This window comes from Dromiciops gliroides, chromosome 3 (genome assembly GCF_019393635.1).
Source record: "Dromiciops gliroides isolate mDroGli1 chromosome 3, mDroGli1.pri, whole genome shotgun sequence".
NCBI lineage: Eukaryota > Metazoa > Chordata > Mammalia > Microbiotheria > Microbiotheriidae > Dromiciops > Dromiciops gliroides.
In genome coordinates this window covers 498,074,267-498,087,452 of record NC_057863.1, presented here as the reverse complement: position 1 = coordinate 498,087,452, position 13,186 = coordinate 498,074,267, and positions in this window count along the sequence as shown.

Genomic DNA, 13,186 nt, shown 5'->3' with positions numbered 1-13,186 from the left:
AGAGGGAGGAGAGGGGAAATTGACACAGAACCCTCTTGTCCACAGTCTTCTTCCCTCAGTAGCTTGTCGTGGTCCCATGTTTCCCTTCTATTATTACTCTCCCATATTGGACAAGGCAAACCCTTGCTTCCAGATTTATTACAATGCATGCATTTCCCAAGATCATAGGGGATCCCAGGCTTTCTCCCAAATAACATACACAGCCTAGTTTGGGAGAATGAGACTCAGGAGAGAAGCCTCTTGAATGTGGAAGAGTGGTCAACCAGCCATCCCAGAGTGGCCAGCATATCGAAAAAAGGAAAGGTTGAAAGGCCTTGGTCGGGGCAGCTAGGTGGTGCAGTGGATAAAGCACTGGCCTTGGATTCAGGAGGACCTGAGTTCAAATCCAGCCTCAGACACTTGACACTTACTAGCTGTGTGACCCTGGGCAAGTCACTTAACCCTCATTGCCCCGAGGGGGGAAAAAAACACACAATAAGAAAGACCTGGGTCAACTTGGCAGGTGGAGAGATTGTAAGAGACAGAGCAGGTCCATGTGTCTAGTGCTAAAGGGGAGGTGGTGTTTTGGCTATGTTTTTTTGGGGTGGTAAGGGGTATATGGCACAGAAAGTGGTCAGGGGTGTGTGTATGTGTGCGTGTGTGCATACCTCTCTCTGTGTCTCAGTCTCTGTGTCTCACACACACACCCACACCCCCCCACCCCCCACCCCCCTTATTTTATACTTTTGCCTAGAAAGGCTATGCCTTGGATTCAATCATGTGAGCTACTTTTAGGTACTAAGTTACCTGGGAATCTGATGTGTAGAGGAAAGATGTACTGGTACATATGTACTCAAAAGAAAATACACACAATATACACATATATATACAAGTATATCTAAGAAAATAATATACAGGGGGCAGCTAGGTGGCACAGTGGATAGAGCATCAGCCCTGGATTCAGGAGTACCTGAGTTCAAATCCAGGCTCAGACCCTTGACACTTACTAGCTGTGTGACCCTGGGCAAGTCACTTAACCCCAATTGCCTCACAAAAAAAAAAAAAAAGAATATACACACGACATGTATATACAAATATCTGGTCAATGTTTCTTAGATGAGAGCTAAGTTTTGGTTAGTTTCAGAAAAGTGAGTGTAAGACCTAGCAAAACCTAGTGCTCATTGTTTTAAGACTAATCCAAAGTTCCCAGTGACTTGAGGGGAACCATAGAAAATATTGCATATTATCATTAGCTTTCTAAGGTGCTAATGCTTCTAGTGAATCCTGCACACTGGTTTAAGCAAACATTATTTTCAGTTGGACCCTAGTTAACAAATTTGCTAATTTTTCTCCCTTGTTGGAGGTATTAGCCCTAGTTTAGCTGTGACACATGAACTAATTATATTGGGGAGGAGGTGCTGGAGAGAGAGGGAGAGATGGGGGTTAGGGAAGGTTGCATAGATTTAGAAGCTAAAGCGCTTGCCTGCTTTTCCTTTGCTTTCTACTCCATATCAGAGAAGGGCTGACAGAATATTTTTTTCCAGTTTCACACACACACACAATTTGATTTTTGCCTGTTTGGCATAAATTTGCATTTTGAATCCAAAAACTTCACTCTGAGCATGTAAAATAAAACACAATTTAATTATTGCAGTCTCCTTCGGTTGTAGCCAAATGCAGTATTCAGGGCATGAAATGAATTATGTATTTTAAATCCAATTAATCTTTGCGGTTTTCCTCCCTACTGTGCCCTCCCCTCAGGCCATAGTATGACCAGCCTCTACCCTTCCATATGGCTACTCCAAAATTCCCTACTAACAAGGGCCAGCCTGCCGTGGGTCGGTCCCCTATTAAGGGGGATAGATGGAATGGACTGAGAATAAGCACACAAGATGGAGCTGAGTGCAGAGGTGTTTGGGAAGGAAAGGCAATAGAAGCTTAGGCAAGGGAATGACCTTTCCTGCTATTTATGCTAGAAGACCATACCTATTGGTAGCAACTGCAGAAGCAAACTTGGGAGCTGTGGACAGGGGCCCAGGTGGGAACTCTTAGGGGCAAGGGGCTCATCCTTGTTGGCAAGGGGCTCATCTGCACAGATGGTCAGTTACCAGAATCTGTCACGCATGAATTCTACAGTTGGATGATGGTATTCAATGGATGACCCATACCCCAGATGAAAAACTGGAAAATGTTAGCCGAGACATTTCTCTGATGTCTGGATTACTTCTGACACCCCTGGAATCTTCAAAGGGACAATCCTTCAGGGCTGCTTTGGATCCTAGGAATGTCTACCAACCAGTTAAGGGCCTACTTATAAATGTTCTCTGCAGCCCACACAGGTGAAATCTTAAATCTTACCACGCAAGAGAGACAGTGATCCAGAAACTCAATAAGCTGCCTTGTACCTACTAGGTGCCAAGGACCAATATAAAGTGTGGGGGATAGAAAGCGACATAAGACAGGGTCGTCTTCCTGGAAGAGCTTACCAGTTAGTCCTGCACAGTGCACACTGCACTTTAAATAAATATTTGTTGAATTGGGCTAAAGGGAAGACAGGAAAAACATGCTAATGAACACAGCATTTATGTGTTAGAGCTGAAGGTTAGTGAAGCTCAGTGGATCCACTGATCAGGCTGATTAGACTCTGGACTAAAGAGTTTTAGGAGCCAGTCCCAGATAGAAGCTTTCAGATGTGTGGCCTGGCTTCCTTTGGGACTCCCTAATAACTTCATCTCAGGCTAACACATTTCCCTCTTAGAGAGAGCTGATTTCCTCAGCACTGTCATGGCCTCTTTCTTTCCCAGGAATGTCACCTGACCCTTCCTTAGGATTACTCTTCTTCAGTCTAGGTTGAGACTGGAAGGTTGCCCACAGAGGGGATAGTTGGGTTTGAAGTTGCCTAGTCTGAAGATTAAGAAAGAGCAGTGGTTATAGCAGAGTTGTTTCTCATTTGAACCTAGAGCTAAACCATAAGATTTTCTATATCCCATCCCTAACCCCCAAGTGAGAGGTTTCACTATTTTCATAGCCACGTTTATCAAGTAAACTTGCCGATTCAGACACCCTTTTCCTCCTAGGAGAGAGAGAGAGAGAGAGAGAGCGAGAGCGAGAGGAGAGAGTGTGTGTGTGTGTGTATATCATAAGTTCACAAATCTAGAGGAAGTGACCCGAGGGGGCCAACTAATTGAAAACCTTTAGTTTTTTAAAAAGGAGGAAACTGTGGCCCAGGGAGATCATGTTATTTGCCTATGGTCATATAGACCACCTAGAGGATTTGGACCTGGGAGTATTAAAGGTAAAAGTGCAAATGTAAGGAAGATTCAAATATGAAGAACTTTCCAGCTAAATCTGTCCCCCTTGCCAGGCAGGGTTGAGCCCTTAAGAACAACAGGACTTGGGGGACGGCTAGATGGCGCAGTGGATAAAGCACCAGCCCTGGATTCAGGAGTACCTGAGTTCAAATCCGACCTCAGACACTTGACACTTACTAGCTGTGTGACCCTGGGCAAGTCACTTAACCCCCATTGCCCTGCCCCCCCTGAAAAAACCAACAGGACTTTTTCCAGATCTTTAGGGTTACTTTCCATTTCTGTATTTCTCCGGGGGGGGGGGGGGGGAACAATCTTAGGATCTACAGCCTCTTATCAAAAAAATGCTTACTTTGCATGGCATATTCCATCTAGGTTCGCAGGTGTTGTCAGGTAGGAAGCTAAGCTAGATAGACCACCCCAGTTTTTCTGAGTCAGTGGGTACAGTGAGAAGAGATGGGACTTGGGAGTCAGAAAACCGGGCTTTGAAACTTGGATTTGTTTTTGTTTTGTTTTTTTGTTGTGAGGCAATTGGGGTTAAGTGACTTGCCCAGGGTCACATAGCTAGTAAATGTTAAGTGTCTGATTTGAACTCAGGTCCTCCTGACTCCAGGGCCAGTGCTCTATCCACTGCGCCACCTAGCTGCCCCTTGGAATAGACTCTTAAAAGAGGGCATAGCCTAGTGGAGGGGAAAGAGTAGGGGACATGGCACTAGAGAGCCTGGGTTAAAATCTGAACTCTTGTTATTCCCTGTTTGACCTTAAGCAAAAATCATTTTATACTCTTAAGGTTGAGTGGGTTGGACTCAACAGACATTTAATAAATGTCTACCTCATGCCAGATGGCGCTAGGTATGCAAAGACAGAAATGAAAATAGTGTCTACTCTGAGAGAGTCTACATTCATTCTATGGAGCTGGACAAAAACAAAATATACATAGGTACGTAAACACAAGATAGGTACGAAGCAATCACAAGGGTGTGTTCCAACTTTATATTGATCTTAGATTGTGTGATTATAGGGCAAGGAACCCAACATCTCAGTTTCTTCATCTATAAAATGGACACGAGAATACACTTTATGCCTCACTAGGCTATTATTCGGAAGATAGTTTGTAAGCCTTACGGTGCTATATAAATGTGACTGTTTCTGAGGGACCATGACTTTCTATTTTTCTGAAGCTTTGAGATGGGGGGAGAGGGAGATGCTGAGAATTAATCTTTTTTTTTTTTTGAGAGGCAATTAGGGGTTAAGTGACTTGCCCAGGGTCACACAGCCAGTAAGTGTTAAGTGTCTGAGACCGGACTTGAACTCGGGTCCTCCTGAATCCAGGGCCAGTGCTTTATCCACTGCGCCACCCAGCTGCCCCGAGGATAAATCTTGATGGAGAAAAGGAGTTTTATTACAGCAACAAGTCTAGAGAACTATGATTATATTAGGATATATCTGTTAGGATCCCCTGCATCAAAACAGTATGTCACTTGTGTCCTTAAATTGGCTTGTCCGATTCTGGAGATACAAACTGTATTTGTATCTTCTTTCCAGCCTCTTTGGGCCCAGGCAGGGGGAACAAGGAATGCCACCTGAGAGGATTATGGGATCATAGCAAATGGGGACTTCAGGGGTTGCTTAGTCCAAACCTCTCATTTTACAGATGAAGAAATTGAGGTCCAGACAGGTGAACTGACTTGCCCAATGTAACAGCTACTAAGTGGTAAATCTGGGGTTGAACCCAAGGACCTCTGACTCCAAATTCAACACCCCCAAAAAAAAAGAAAAAGAAAAAAGAAAAAAGGGCAATCTTTATTTGGCAGTGGAAGTGGGGGGGGGGGTGGAAAGGGCAGGAGACAGACAACACATATTTATTAAATGCGTACTCATAATGGGTGAAAGTTTGAAATTACTTTGCCTCAGAGCTCAGGTCCTTGCAAGCTTGGGTAGGAGACACTGGGGATGATTGGCTTGGGTATAGCCTGAAGGATATGAAACTCGATCTTTGAATGTCAAAGCATTCTTCCCTAAATCCTGGACTGGGAGCATGGAATTCCGCAGGCCTAACTCTAACCACCAAGCCTCCCCCACTTGTTCCTTAAAGTCACTGTTCTTTCCAGGGGCAAGTGGAAACAATTCCATTGTCTGTCCATTCCATTGTCTCAGAATCTTCCAGCAGGGGTGATCTGTGCAAGGGTTTTCCCGGGATGCAAACCTAACTTTTCCTTTCCCCTTGGCTGACCACACTTTTCTTCCACTCCTCTTCTTTTGCCTCTAGTTATAGGCTTTTTCCTTGCTCATACCCAAGATTGAAACTGTCCATTGGGTCAGATGCATGGTCTTCTCCATACTTAAAGAAATGTCAGTTGGGCCCTACCTAGATGGTTCTGTAACCCAGTGTTATGCAATTGGTGCTGGATTGTGAGTCAGAAACGATACCTTTGGATTTTGCCTGTTTTTTTACCACCTGTGTGATCTTGGGCAAGTCACTTCTCTGGGCCTCAGTGTTCTTATCTGTAAGATGAGGGGGTCATAGACGATCCTTTTATAGATATCATAATTAAAACACCTGAGGGGGAGGTAGGACATGGCATTATCGCTCATTTTACAAAGTAGTACAGACTATAGGGGCAGACACAGTCTAAGTATCCAATCAAGGTTGGCTCACTATCAAATGTCTGCTTAATGAATAAACTCTTGTATCAGACCCTTTTCTAGGCATTACTTTGAAGTTCATAACCTAAGGGAGAAGGGATCAAGGAAGGCAGATGGCATAGTCCATAAAGCACTGGCCCTGGATTCAGGAGGCCCCAAGTTCAAATCTGGCCTCATACACTTGACACTTACTAGCTGTGTGACCCTGGGCAAGTCATTTAACCCTCATTGGCCCACCCCACCCCACCAAAAATCATAGATAACAGACAGACACATGCTTAGAGTACAATGGATAGGGACGAATCTGTGATTTCAATGGTATAGGGAGTTGATCTGCAATCTTTAATCACCGAGTCACCCAGAAAACTGAGAAAGTAAGTGTTTTGCCTTGTGCTAAGTGCTTATTTCGGTGAGTGTCTGGTCCAGGGAAAAGGGGGTAGGGAGATTAGGGACAAGGGGTAAAAGACCAGTTGATCCAAACTTGAGGTCTGCTTAACCATGATAACTCAAATTTACATAACTTTGTAGTTACAAAATGCTTTGCACATAGTATATTTTAAAAAGTGGGATTAATGTCAGGAGGCAAGAACTTGCTTTTTAAAAATGAGTCATGGGAGGGGCAGCTAAGTGGCACAGTGGATAGAGCATCGGCCTTGGATTCAGGAGGACCTGAGTTCAAATCCAACCTCAGACACTTGACACTTACTAGCTGTGTGACTCTGGGCAAGTCACTTAACCCAATTGCCTTACCAAAAAAAAAAAAAAATTAAAAAAATGAGTCATGGGGGCAGCTGGGTGGCACAGTGGATAAGGCACCAGCCCTGGAAGGATCTGAGTTCAAACCTGGCCTCAGAAAATTGACACTTACTAGCTGTGTGACCCTGGGCAAGTCACTTAAACCTCACTGCCCCGCAGAAAAAAAAAAAGTCATAAAGGACACCCATAGCCATTTGGGAATAGAACTCGGGTGTCTTGATTCCCAAGTGGTGGTGGGGCCATCTGGCCCAGTTTATCAGGGTCACATGCTGAAATAAAGAAGAATGTCAGAGGATGTTAGTATTTGTTAGAAAGGATCTTACTGGTCATCTGGCCTGTACCACTTGAGGAAACTGAAGCTTAGAGAAGGTTAGTGACTTACCCAAGGGTCAGCCCTGGGCCAAGTTTTGAAAAATGTGTGGAGATTTTTTTCTCCTTGTGACCTCAAAAGAAAAGCATTTTAGAGGGCACACACACATAGGAGAAGGGAAAGGGAGAATGTGCTAGGAAAGGCCTCAAGAATATAGTCCAAAGGAGCAAACTCATGGCCCCCAGCAAGGGTCTTTTCACCTGCTCCTCATGTCAGGTGGCCTGCTCCCTGGTTCAGACACATTCCCAGGGTTGGCTGGGCACCAAAATGCTTTTCTAAAAATGAAATTATCCCTGACACTTCTTTCCCAGTGGCCTGGGGTTATTCTCTTTCCCCAGTTGGGACTGATAACTCCTACACCTCCCCAGCAGTCCTCTGCCTATTTCCCTCACAGGGTGGCCAGGACAGCTGCTTCCTTTTATTTCTCTGCCTGGGCCAATGCTGAGTGGAAGGAGACAAAGGTTTCCTCGCTGCTATGGTCTAGGCCAGCAGGACAGCATGTTCCCTCCACTGATTCAGAAGGACCAGTCTCTGCCCCCTTCATCCTGCTTCCCAGAATGCTCACCTCTCCAGATGCTATTTTGCCTTGGTGAAAGGAGCCAGAGAGAGGAGTGAAGAGGCCAAATGTGACGGGGAAAACCTCCACCCGGAGCAGTGTGTGGGAGGAGAGTTGTTGCAGGGGGAAGCTCTGATTTGGAGCCATGGAATAATTCAGGATAGTCCCCTGAGCTGTGGTTGGCTAGCCTGGAGCTGCTAAGATACAAGGGTCACTGCCAGGGACAACACAATTCATATGGAGTAGGACAACCTAGGCTTGTTGCAAGGATGACAGTGAAATATACTTAGACAAGCACCTAGGGTTAATTTGGAGACTATGGCCAAAAAGTGATGTGTTAGGTTTTCAATTAAATGAACCATGTAAGTTTGTTTGATTTCCTTGCTGTTCAAAAACTTTATAAAACATAAAATTGTAGGTCTCAGTTTGAACTGGTTCACTTAGGGTAAATGTATGTGTGTGCACGTGTCCTTGAAAGTCCTTTGAATCTCTTAGAAATTTATATATATATAAAAATTATTTTTTTTGAAATGATTTTTTTCTTTGGTTGTACTGAATTTTGGTCCAGATGAAGACCTTTTTTTCCCTGATGGTGGTAAGAGCAGTAGGGGGCGCTCATGGACTGTCTTTAAACCTCTCCAAAATTAAAGGGAGCGATGGTAGCAAACCGATGAAACACAGACTGTGCATATCCTTGCCCTCTTCCTGCCACACATAGATATGGATGGGGCAAATGATGTTGTAGCACACACTGCATTTCAAGTCGTTCTGCAAAAGCTACTACAAAAGCCTCGGTTCTGAGAACTCAATGCAATTTTCCGGATAGAGTTAAAATGCAAAAAGTCAGTGTGCTTGCTCTGGGGTTCAAGGTAAATTTGGATGACACCCATGAAGGAGGCTCAGGCCACTGCCGTGCTCATTACTCTCCAAAGGGCACATTCCTTCCCTCCTCAATCCCCCACCCACCGTGTTATCTGGCCAATGGACAACTGTTCTCAATCCAGAAATGATGCACTCGCCAAGGCTTAGAGAAACTGGATGGCATTTTCATTTCAAGTATTTACTTTTATTTCTGAACTTGATGGCCAACTTCAATTCCTGGTCTTGGAACTTCAACTCTGAACCTTTACGGGGCCCAGAGGGTGTGTGATGTGAGAAGGGTAATTTCCTGAGTCCTTGGCAAGACCTCAGTTGGTCTGATAGGATTTGGGATTATGACTGCAAAGTCAGGGCTCAGAGCCCTGCACCCTTTTAAAACGGCATAATTTATCCCTGGAATTACTCATTTTCTTCTATTGTCCTTGAAGAGAGCCACTAGGACAACCCTATCTCAGATACCTTAACCATTTGTCTTCTTTCAGCTTTTTTTTTTTGCCCAGGGTCACACAGCTAGTAATTGTCAAGTGTCCGAAGCCGGATTTGAACTCAAATCCCCCTGAATCCTGGGCTGGTGCTTTATCCACTGCGCAACCTAGCTGTCCCCAGCTTTTTTTCTTTTAGTGCCTTTTAAAAAATCTATATGCCTGTCTGCAAACAAGTCCGCACGTATATTCCAACCTTGAAGCTAAAACCTAGTATCAGAGGAATACAAGTATCAGCTTCAGAACTTATTTTTCCTTTCCTAGACTTTATTACAAAATGTTTCTATCAGCTAGTTCTCTGCCCACTCCCCCTTTTACTTTTAGCAATGAGCAACTGCAAATTAGCTAGTTCATGAAAATACATTTAGTAATGTGATGTTACATGGTATATTTGACATTTTGTCTGGTTTTGTGTTTTACCCATAGAGAAGCACCACAAGCATAAAATTTATCTTTTTCCTCAGTTCCTAAGGTAATTTAAAATAAGTAATTCTCAAAGTTTCAAACTCTTGTTTTTTCCTCCATTCATAGCACACTGGTTTTGCCTTTATAGAACTGAACTTAAATGACATTGTCAATATAATTTCAATTGTTCTTCTTTGGAGCCTCTTCCATTCTCTAGAAAGGGCCCTATCAAATTCTACTGACACAAAGGTAGCATTTATATTTTTAGTGTACAGAGGCTAGAGATAAAAGAGCCCAGCCTCTGTTTTCATAATGAACTTGAAATATATGTAGTGATAAGAGGGCAAGAAGTAGCTATTGTGAGTATACTTTTTCCCTCACCCCATTTACTCCAAGGTTTTTTGTTGTTGTTGTTTGTTTCTTTTTGTGGGGCAATGAGGGTTAAGTGACTTGCCTAGGGTCACACAGCTATTAAGTAAGTGTCAAGTGTTTGAGACCAGATTTGAATTCTGGTCCTCCTGAATCCAGGGCTACTCCAAACTCTTGAACAGTTTTCTCTTCCCCTTTACATATTCTGTACTCCAAGAAACTGAGCCTCCTTGCTCTTCAAAGAACTCAGTACTTCATCTCTTGCTACCATGTCATATTGTTCATGCCGGCCCTACATCCAACTCCTCAAATCTCAGCTCATGTTGTCACCGCTAAAGAGAATCTTCTTTTATCCTTAGTTGTTCATGCTCATTTTCTTCACAAATCACACATATACTTAACTATGCACACCCACATAGTTTTCCACGTCTTACAGGATATGAAGTTTGATATTTTCCATCATACTATTTGTTGTAATGGGATTTTACTTGTATCCTTTCCAGAATAGGGACATCAGAATTAAACGCAGTGCTTTGCCACAGATGAACAGCTCAAAAGTAAGCTTTTGGCTACTATAGTCCATATCACCTTAACAGTAGTACTATACTTGAACTTATGTTCAACTTGTGGTCCATTAGGACCCTCCCTAATTCTTTTTAGTTGCCCTTGGGCTTGGTGAATCATTCCTAATTTTGTATCTCTAGATTATTTGTGGATAGCATAGGATAACCATTGGGGTGTACCTTCAAATGAGTACATATTGCATTGGCTGTGACCCATTTTCCATATACCTAGAAGTGGTCCTGGAGACCCTCTGCTCTAAGGCTCTGGCCACATTGGTGCTAAGAACTGTGCTGTTCTGGCTAGGAAACAAAGGCCCATATGAGGCATCTGGTTCCCATTGGAGTTGGGGGGTTGCCGGGCTGAATCAAGTTAGGAGTCACTTTTTCCTCTGCTCTTGGCTCTGCTGCAGCCCCTCCACCTCCCCCCACCCCCAACATACACTTTACAGTGGGAGAGAACTGGAAAATCCACTGACTCATACAGGAGCTGGAATAAACCAGAGTGTGTGTGGGAGAAAGGCTCCAGGTGGAAAAGGGAAAGGGAGCTGAGAAAGTGGGAACAGGATCTCCTCATTTCCCAATTCTGGACCTAGATCTATGTTGGTCTTGGCTAGAGGTAGTTTCCAAGTAGCCAGTGAAGCACAAAGAAAACAATACTTTTTTGGGGGGAAGGGGTGGAAGTTGGGACAGTTAGGCTCAATGATTAGTGAGAAAAAAAAGAGGATGGCAAGAAAGTTTGTGTGTGTGTGTGTGTGTGTGTGTGTGTGTGTGTGGGGATATTCACCCTAGCTGGGTACCTGTTGATTTTCTAGGGAATAAATGAAGTGGGAGAGGACATTTGGTTCTTTGCCTTGATGGAGGGGCAACAAGGAAAAAAGCGGGGGCCCTTGCGGGAGCCTCAGTCCCAGTGGTCTGACAACAGTTCTGAGACTTGGAGATCATGAGTGATAGACAACAGCAGCCCATTAGAAAAGTCTAGGACTCACTAAGGTTCACTTAATTCCAAAGATGGGTGTATCAAGGGGTAGGCATTTGGAAGAAGTCAGAGAAACTCACTTGGAAGGGACCGCAGAGACCATTCAACCCTTATTCTACCAAGAATCCTCTGTAGCACCCCTTCTTCTCTATAGCCTCTTCTCCTACAGTCACCACTAGAACCAGGAATACAAATCTGCTTCCCCAAATGATGGTTTATTATTTCTAACATTACTATAACTTAATAAAAATATATGCACATACCAATCAATAAGCATGTAAGTGCCAACAATTTTTCAGCTACCTTGCAGACCAGTCCTTCATCTTTAAGCTAAGTGACTAAACTATGCTGGCACATCTCCCCTGTATAACCAACTAGAAGAAACCTGTTTGTGCTGCCTAAAAGTCTATACCCACAGATGTCTGTGTAGGTGTGACTTGGAATATATACTTGTTTGTATAATATATGCAGGCCACGTCTACATGTGACTACCATAAAGCCTAAATACATTGTCTATAAGCATCTGGCTTAATATGCTTATGTTATGGAACGTCTGTCAGCAGAGAGTGTGGTGTGGTGTTGTGAAAAGGGTAAAGATTTACTAAACTAGTTCTAATTGTCATTCTCTAGTTAGGAGACTTCAGGAAAATTATTTTCTCCTTTCTGGGTCTGTTTCCTTATCTACAAAATGAAGGGACTGGGATAATCTCTTTAAGATTCCTTTAGCTCTAAAAATCTATGATTCATCTCTTTATTTTATTGAAATTCTAAAATTCAGTTCAATTGTACATTAAGACCCTGACAAAACCAGCCTGAAGCAGTCTCAGAACTCCTATAGCATTTATCCATTACTTATGCAGCACTTAACATAGCCTCTCTTGTACACTCCCTGTGTATATAGTTTAAGCTCTTTGAGGGCAGGGACTACATCTTGAACTTCTGTTACAGTAACCCAGACTCAGTAAACTGACTTCTCATTCACCTCATACTGCCAATCTATAACTAAAGCCTGTTGAGTGATTCTACCTTCTTAATCTCTGCATATGCCTTCTCCTCTGACACTGTCACCATATGCTCTCATACCTGGACCAGTTATAAACTATTTGCTTCTCCTTGTCTCAAATCTCTCCCCATTCTAATCCACCCTCCACTCAACTCAACTGTCAAATGTGACTCAGTCAACTTCAGTACCTCTTTATCACTTTTAGGATCAAATAGAAAAACGAGTTTGGTATTCAAACCTCTTACACCTAACTTTCCCTTCATGTACCTGATGATCCAGTGATACTGGCTTCCATATTGTTCCTTAAATAAGACTACAGGCATTTTCACGAGGTGTTACCACATCTTTCCAATTCTCTCTTCTCACCTCCTCTTGGTTACCCTGGCTTCCTACAAAGTCTCAGCTTGCAAGAGGGTTTTTCAGACCCTCTTATTGCACTTTCTCCCTTGTTTATCTCCAATTTATTCTGTATACATCTTGCTTGTACATATTTGCTTGCATGCCGTCTCTCCAGACTGTGAACTCACTGAGAGCAGACTGTGTTGCTTTTTCATACCGAAGCACTTAGTAAAACCAGGCATATAGTGGGTGCTAAATGTGTTAACTTCATATACAGTACACTGAATATCATCTAGTAACAGTGGATCTGTGGGGGTTTTTTTTTTTGGAGGGGGGGGGGACAGGGCAATGTGAGTTAAGTGACTTGCTCAGGGTCACACAGCTAGCATCAAGTGCCTGAGGCCGGACTTGAACTCAGGTCCTCCTGAATCCAGGGCCAGTGCTACTGAATATGCACATACAGTCTGTGTAAGTACAGATAAATTCATTTTTGTGTAGTGTTAATTACTATAGAAAGTGAAAGTAGAAATCTGTGAAGTGCCTACACGAGAGGGG